The 6,425-nt window shown below is 39.3% G+C and overlaps 2 pseudogenes; one reads left to right on the top strand and one right to left on the bottom strand.

Moving 5' to 3' along the window:
• The first annotated feature begins 420 nt into the window (after positions 1–420).
• LOC128777556 (U4 spliceosomal RNA) lies at positions 421–552 on the top strand (annotated as a pseudogene).
• Positions 553–1,634: 1,082 nt separating this feature from the next.
• Positions 1,635–1,717, bottom strand: LOC128777562 (U4 spliceosomal RNA; annotated as a pseudogene).
• Positions 1,718–6,425: the final 4,708 nt, after the last annotated feature.

Raw genomic sequence — 6,425 nt, forward strand, 5'->3', positions numbered from 1 at the left:
TTTTAAATAGGACTTCCATTATTTAATGAATCAAAATATATTCCATGCCAAAGTGTTAATTATGATATCATATTGTATCAAATTAGGATGCATCCAGAGTAGTGACAGGCAAACATTTTATGCAAAGAGATAAATAATAAATATCCTAGCTTTGTGATTCATAAGGTCTCTGTTGCAACTAAATGCTATTTCAGCCCCGAGTGCGGTCAGAGACAATAGGTAAATTAATGGGATTATTGTGTTCCATCAAAGCTTTACCTACAAAAAACAGGCTCTAGGTTGGATTTGATCCATAGTCCACTGTTTTGCTGACCTCTGATCTAGATTTTTAAAATATGTAGTTTCCTGATTCCTAATTAGACAGATGTATTCACTATTCCTTAAGTAACACATATTTATTTATTATGTACACTAATAATCAGCTTTGCGCAGTGGCAGTATCGTAGCCAATGAGGTTTATCCGAGGCGCGATTATTGCTAATTGAAAACTTTTCCCAACACTAATAATCTACATATATGTGTCAATATGATTTTCTAATATTTTTTGTAAAGTAAAAGTAATATCACAAAGGTTAATCAGAATGATCCTATTATCATCAAAAGTTAAGCTTGTCATTTATTTGGGACTAAACATATAAAGAAAGGAAAAATGGGGCACCTGGGTGGCTCAGTCCGTTAATTGTCTGACTTCAGCTCAGGACATGAACTTGCGGTTTTTGGGTCCGAGCCCTGCGTGGGGCTCTGTGTTGAGAGCTCAGAACCTGGAGCCTGCTTCAGATTCTGTGTCTCCCTCTCCCTCTCTGCTCCTCCCCACTCATGCTGTGTCTCTCACGCTCACAAAAATAAATAAACATCACAAAATTAAAAAAGAAAAAAGAAAGGAAAAAATATTTTAGTGAATTCATGAAATCCATCTTTATGAGACTTCACATGTTTGTCAGAATTCTATTTCTAATAAATATTCTTGTGACATTTCATTTGATACTTTTAACAGTTCTAGGCTAGCATATATTAGCATAGTAAATGTTAATACAGCAAATGTGAATATATTTTAGGTCGGGTCTTAGAAAGACTTATCTATTCACACGATCATCATGATGTTTTAACTTCAGTGTTTAATCATTATTATTAATGTCAACTTGTATAAAAATTTCTATAACGGAAATATACTTGGAGCATGCACTACCTTATCTTTTTATCTCACATTTGCCATCAAAACTGATCATATTAAACAAAGCGATCCAGAGATAGCTGCAATAAGTGAAGAGCTTGGAAAGTGTTGCTTCATTATTACAATAAGAAAAAGCTTAATGGACTGAAAATTAATCACTTTTCTTGGATTTATCAGAGTTAAGATAGCAGACCCAAACACGACCTTCTAACATGAAGAGACAGCAAATCTGAGAGTCACAGCCTAGGTCTCCTTATCTGGGGCCTCTGCTGCTCAAGCCATTACCCGGTAGGAACACTTGAATGGGAATTTTTATAAATTGTTGGAGGCTGACTGTATATTAGCATAAGACTGAGAGACTCCTGTGGGCATGGTCATGGTGGTGGGTTACTTCCAGAAAACTTACCAGGCTCTAAGGGTAATGAGTCAGGAAGGATTACAGGTGGCTCTGGCAAAGAGAGAAGAGAAGAGCCATTAGATTTCAATTAGCAATAATCGCGCTTTGGATAAACCTCATTGGCTACAATACTGCCACTGGGCAAAGCTTTAGGAGCCATTAGAAACCCCAAGACTGTTCTTCCATAACAAAGGACTACTCTCCATCCTTACGAATTTCTCCGGAGTCCTATCTAACCTATGGGAATGCACTTCCTTAACTCTAGCCCCCTCTAGTCTTCAGGTTTCACCCCGGGGTGGGGGGCGGGGGGGGAGGGGGAGAAGCCAATAAACACTCGTGAAAGTCACAGTTCAAGGATTCAGGCCAAGTGAAATACTGACATAAGACTATAGAATACTTCCCTTCCTCAGCATCCTGCCCTGGCAGCAACAGGGCTCCAGGTTAATAACAGTGGATTACAGATGAAAGGGTTGCAAGACAAAGACTCTAGCTAACAAAGTGCCTTTAGCAAATCTCAGAGACAACAGAGGAGACAAAACAAGACAGGAGAGGGATTTGAAGCTTCTGGCACTTACACCTATGGCAAATATTAAACAAACAGAACTCTGAACCAGATGAGCATAAACCATTACACAAAGGCCTATTTACTCAATACATCATGTCCAGATGTCAACAAAAGAATTACAAAGTATGCTAAAGGGTGAGGAAAAACACAGTCCAAGAGACAAGGCAAGCGTCAGGAACAGGCCAATATGAAACAGATGTTAAAATTAGCATACAGGGGCTTTAAAATAGCCATGATTAACACGTGATGGACACTAATGCAGAAAGTTGACACCATGGAAGTCGAGATGGGTGATGTCAGCAAACAGATGAAAACACTAAGAAAGAACTAAGATGGAATGTTAGAAAAGAAAGACACTGCGACAGGTAGAAGAATGTCTTTGATCATCTTCTCAATAGACCGGACACAGCTGAGAAAAAAATCAGTGAGCTGGAATACACGACCATAGAAACATCCCAAACTGAAATGCAGAGAGGAATAAGGAAGAAGAATAGGAAAAGGAATAAGAAAGAGAGGCAGAAAGAAATACAGAGAGACAGACAGAAAGAACAAAGGGAAAAAAAAAAAAATGAAGGAAAAGACAGTATCTAAGAGCTAAGGGACAATTTCAAAAGAATCAACGTGTGTGTGATTAGAATACCAAAAAGGGAAGAAATAAAATGCTATTTGGTTGTCTCCCAATGTAGTATGCATTAGAAATTATGAACCCACTGTGCATGATTACTAGAATTGAACAATTAAATAATTTTTTCCAGTGGAATCCAGATTTCTTTTTGTTCAAGTGGGAAGCTACAGATGACCAAGGAGAGAGGCCAGAATGCTCCATTTAACAATGGATCTCATTTGTGTACGTCACTATGAACTCGTCATGTGTAGTTTAATACAGTTATAGATGTTAACATATAGACATATTTAAGGATCTGTGTATATACACCTTATACTATATGCACATATGTTTTCCTGTTCTGTCCGCTAAGACAGCCAAGAAGTCAAGACACTCAAGTAGCAATGAACACGCCTAGCTCCTAGATATTCATTTCTAATTCTAATCTCCAACAAAATAAATCAGGGTTCCTTAGATAAACGGCTAATGTTAGGACGGGAGCAAGAAATATACAAGATCAGCCTGAGTATTTTGTAGTTTTAGAAAGTAAGAGAGTACACAACATACACACACACACACACACACACACACACACTTCACAATGATTTGGGCATATTAAAGTCACCAACTGAAAAAACTCCTTATCAAGCAAACCGTAAGACACTCAACTATAGAGAACAAACTGAGGGTTGATGGAGGGAGGTGGGTGGGGGGGAGGGGCTAAATGGGTAATGAGTATGAAGGAGGGCACTTGTTATGATGAGCATTGCATGTTACATGTAAGTGATGAATCACTAAATTCTACTCCTGAAACCGATATTACACTATATACTAACTAAATAGAATTTAAATAAAAATCTGAAGACAGGGGCGCCTGGGTGGCTCAGTCGGTTGGGCGACCGACTTTGGCTCAGGTCATGATCTCATGGTTTGTGAGTTCGAGCCCCACGTCGGGCTCTGTGCTGACAGCTCAGAGCCTGGAGCCTGTTTCAGATTCTGTGTCTCCCTCTCTCTCTGACCCTCCCCTGTTCATGCTCTGTCTCTCTCTGTCTCAAAAATAAATAAATGAAAAAAAAAAATTTTTTAATCTGAAGACAAAAAAAAAAAAGAAAGAAAAGAAAAAGGAAACGGAAAACCTTCCTCACACCAAAGCTAGAAAAAGGAATACTGGATTATGACCCAAAGTATAAAATAAAGATCCATGAGTCCATAGTTTTATAAATAAAGATCCAAGTAAACGGGAGAGAAGAGACAAATCCCTCATGCTGAAGAATTTCAAATAATGTATGTGTTTACACTGGCTTCATGGTAGCTCAGCGTAATCCCCACTTATGGGTGGGCGGCACATACTGAGTTCTTTCCCGAAGGCGCAGGATGGAAAGAGTGAGAAAAACAACTTCAAGATGTATGCACCTGCGGGTGCCTGGGTGGCTCCGTTGGTTAAGCGGCCGACTTCGGCTCAGGTCCTGATCTTGCAGTTTGTGAGTTCAAGCCCCGCGTAGGGCTCTGTGCTGACAGCTCAGAGCCTGGAGCCTGCTTCGGATTCTGTGTCTCCCTGTCTCTCAGCCCCTCCCCTGCTCATGCTCTGTCTCTCTCTGTCTCTCAGTAATAAATAAATGTTAAAAAAAACTTTTTTAAAAGAGGTATGCACCTGTCAAGCAGCACCTCGGCCAGGTGATCAAGAACAATATCAACACTGACAAGTTATATTAATATGGGTATACGCTTACCAGGGTAAATATACACCCTTGATATGATGTAATGAAAATAACAGCTTACCTTTGTGGTCTTCCTCTGAGACACCCATAACCACCATCTAATCGTGAGAAACATACCAAATTCCAATAAAGAGGCATCCTGCAGCTTACTTTACCAGTACTCCTCAAAACTGTCAAGGTCATCACAAACAGAAATCTGAAAAACTGTCATATCCAATAGGATCCTAAAGAAACATGACACCTGAATACAATGTGTTGCCCACGATGTGCTCCTAGGGCAGATAAAGGACATTAAATAAAAGCCACGGGAATATGAAAAAGTATAAATGTTAGTTAATGATTATGTAAATATTGGTTGCTTAATTGTAACAAGCATACCATACTAATGTAAGATGTTAGTAATAGAGAAATCAGGGTGTGGGGTTATGAGAACTCTCTACACAATCTTCATAATTCTTCTGTAAATCTAAAATAGCTCTAAAAAGTAAAAGGTATTATAAAAATCAAAGCATCAAATAATGTGCTTCATCATTAAGATTTAAGACTATTTAAAATGTTAAGGCAATTACATTCATAAATGTATCTCTTCAGGGTCATTTCTTAAAATTTTCTCTTTTAATGTTTATTTATTTTTGAAGAACAGAGAGAGCATGAGTGGGGAAAGAGCAGAGAGAGGGAGACACAGAATCTGAAAGCAGGCTCCAGGCTCTGAGCTGTCAGCACAGAGCCCGACTCGGGGCTCAAACTCATGAACCGTGAAATCATGACCTGAGCCGAAGCTGGACGCTTAACTGACTGAGCCACCCAGGCACGCCAGTATTCAGTGTCATTTCTTATCGTTACTTATGTGCTTGTCATGTTTGCTCACCAGTGATGCTCAGCTTAACATTATCCTCTTTGACATGCCCTCTCTCCTCATTAAAATAAAATGAGTCCCACAATTTAAAGCTGCCACCAAAATGCTACTTAATGATATTGACAAGTGCCCTCAGTATGCTAATAACCTTCTCTTATATATCACTAACTTCCTCAAAATACATCCCAAGGATTTGTATTATTAACCGTAAAGTCTTACATTGCTCTCCGAACTACATGAATATAGGTGATGTTTATTTCTGTGCTGAAATGTTAGGCTGAGTACTGCTTTTACATCTCCCCATTAAACCTCCTGGTCTCACAAAGAGCAGATTTTGTAGTTTTTCTACAAAAATCAAACCAGCAGTAGTGAAAAACAGCTCTGTTTAATACCTAAATATATGTGTTTTTTCTCTTTTTTTGGAAGTATATTTATTTATTTTGAAAAAGGGACATCAGGGAGGGGCAGAGAGAGAGAGAGAGGAAGAGAGAAATCCAAGCAGGCTCCATGCTGTCAGTACAGAACCCACAAACTGTGAGATCGTGACCTGAGCTGAACCCAGGAGAATAAAGGGTTTTCAATGATTCTCCTTGTGTCTGAAAATATTGCTTGATATTTTAAGGATCTAATGAAACAACGACTAAATTCCTCACGTTTGGAGATGGTAGGGCAGAAGAGAGGGGGGAAAAAAAACGCTTTACATTCTCACTGAATTCTTGTTCTTGAGGAAATACATGAATCTGTTTTCTCATTGGCTTTGGTGGTGATGGTGAAGGCGATAGTGATGTTGGTACTGATGGGAGGAAAGATGATGATATTGACGCTACTGCTATTGATGGGGGCAATGTGATGGTGGTGATGATGGCTGTATTCTTGGGCCGGTGGTTGCATGGATATTGGTAATCATGGTGGTAGGTATTGTTTTGGAGTTGGTAGGGGAAATATGTGAAAAAAGGAGCAAAATTCCTACATGTTCTTGGGGCATGCAATCTAAAACTCACAAAGTATTGGCCTTGAAGGGAGGTGATGTGGTTGATGAGGCAGTTCTCAGAACGTGACTGTTGGGTGTAGTTGCGTTGCAAACTTGGGCTCTGGAATTTCCTTAACAGCCATG

This window comes from Panthera pardus, unplaced genomic scaffold, assembly GCF_024362965.1.
Source record: "Panthera pardus isolate Hobbes unplaced genomic scaffold, ASM2436296v1 HiC_scaffold_16, whole genome shotgun sequence".
In the NCBI taxonomy this organism is placed as follows: Eukaryota; Metazoa; Chordata; class Mammalia; order Carnivora; family Felidae; genus Panthera; species Panthera pardus.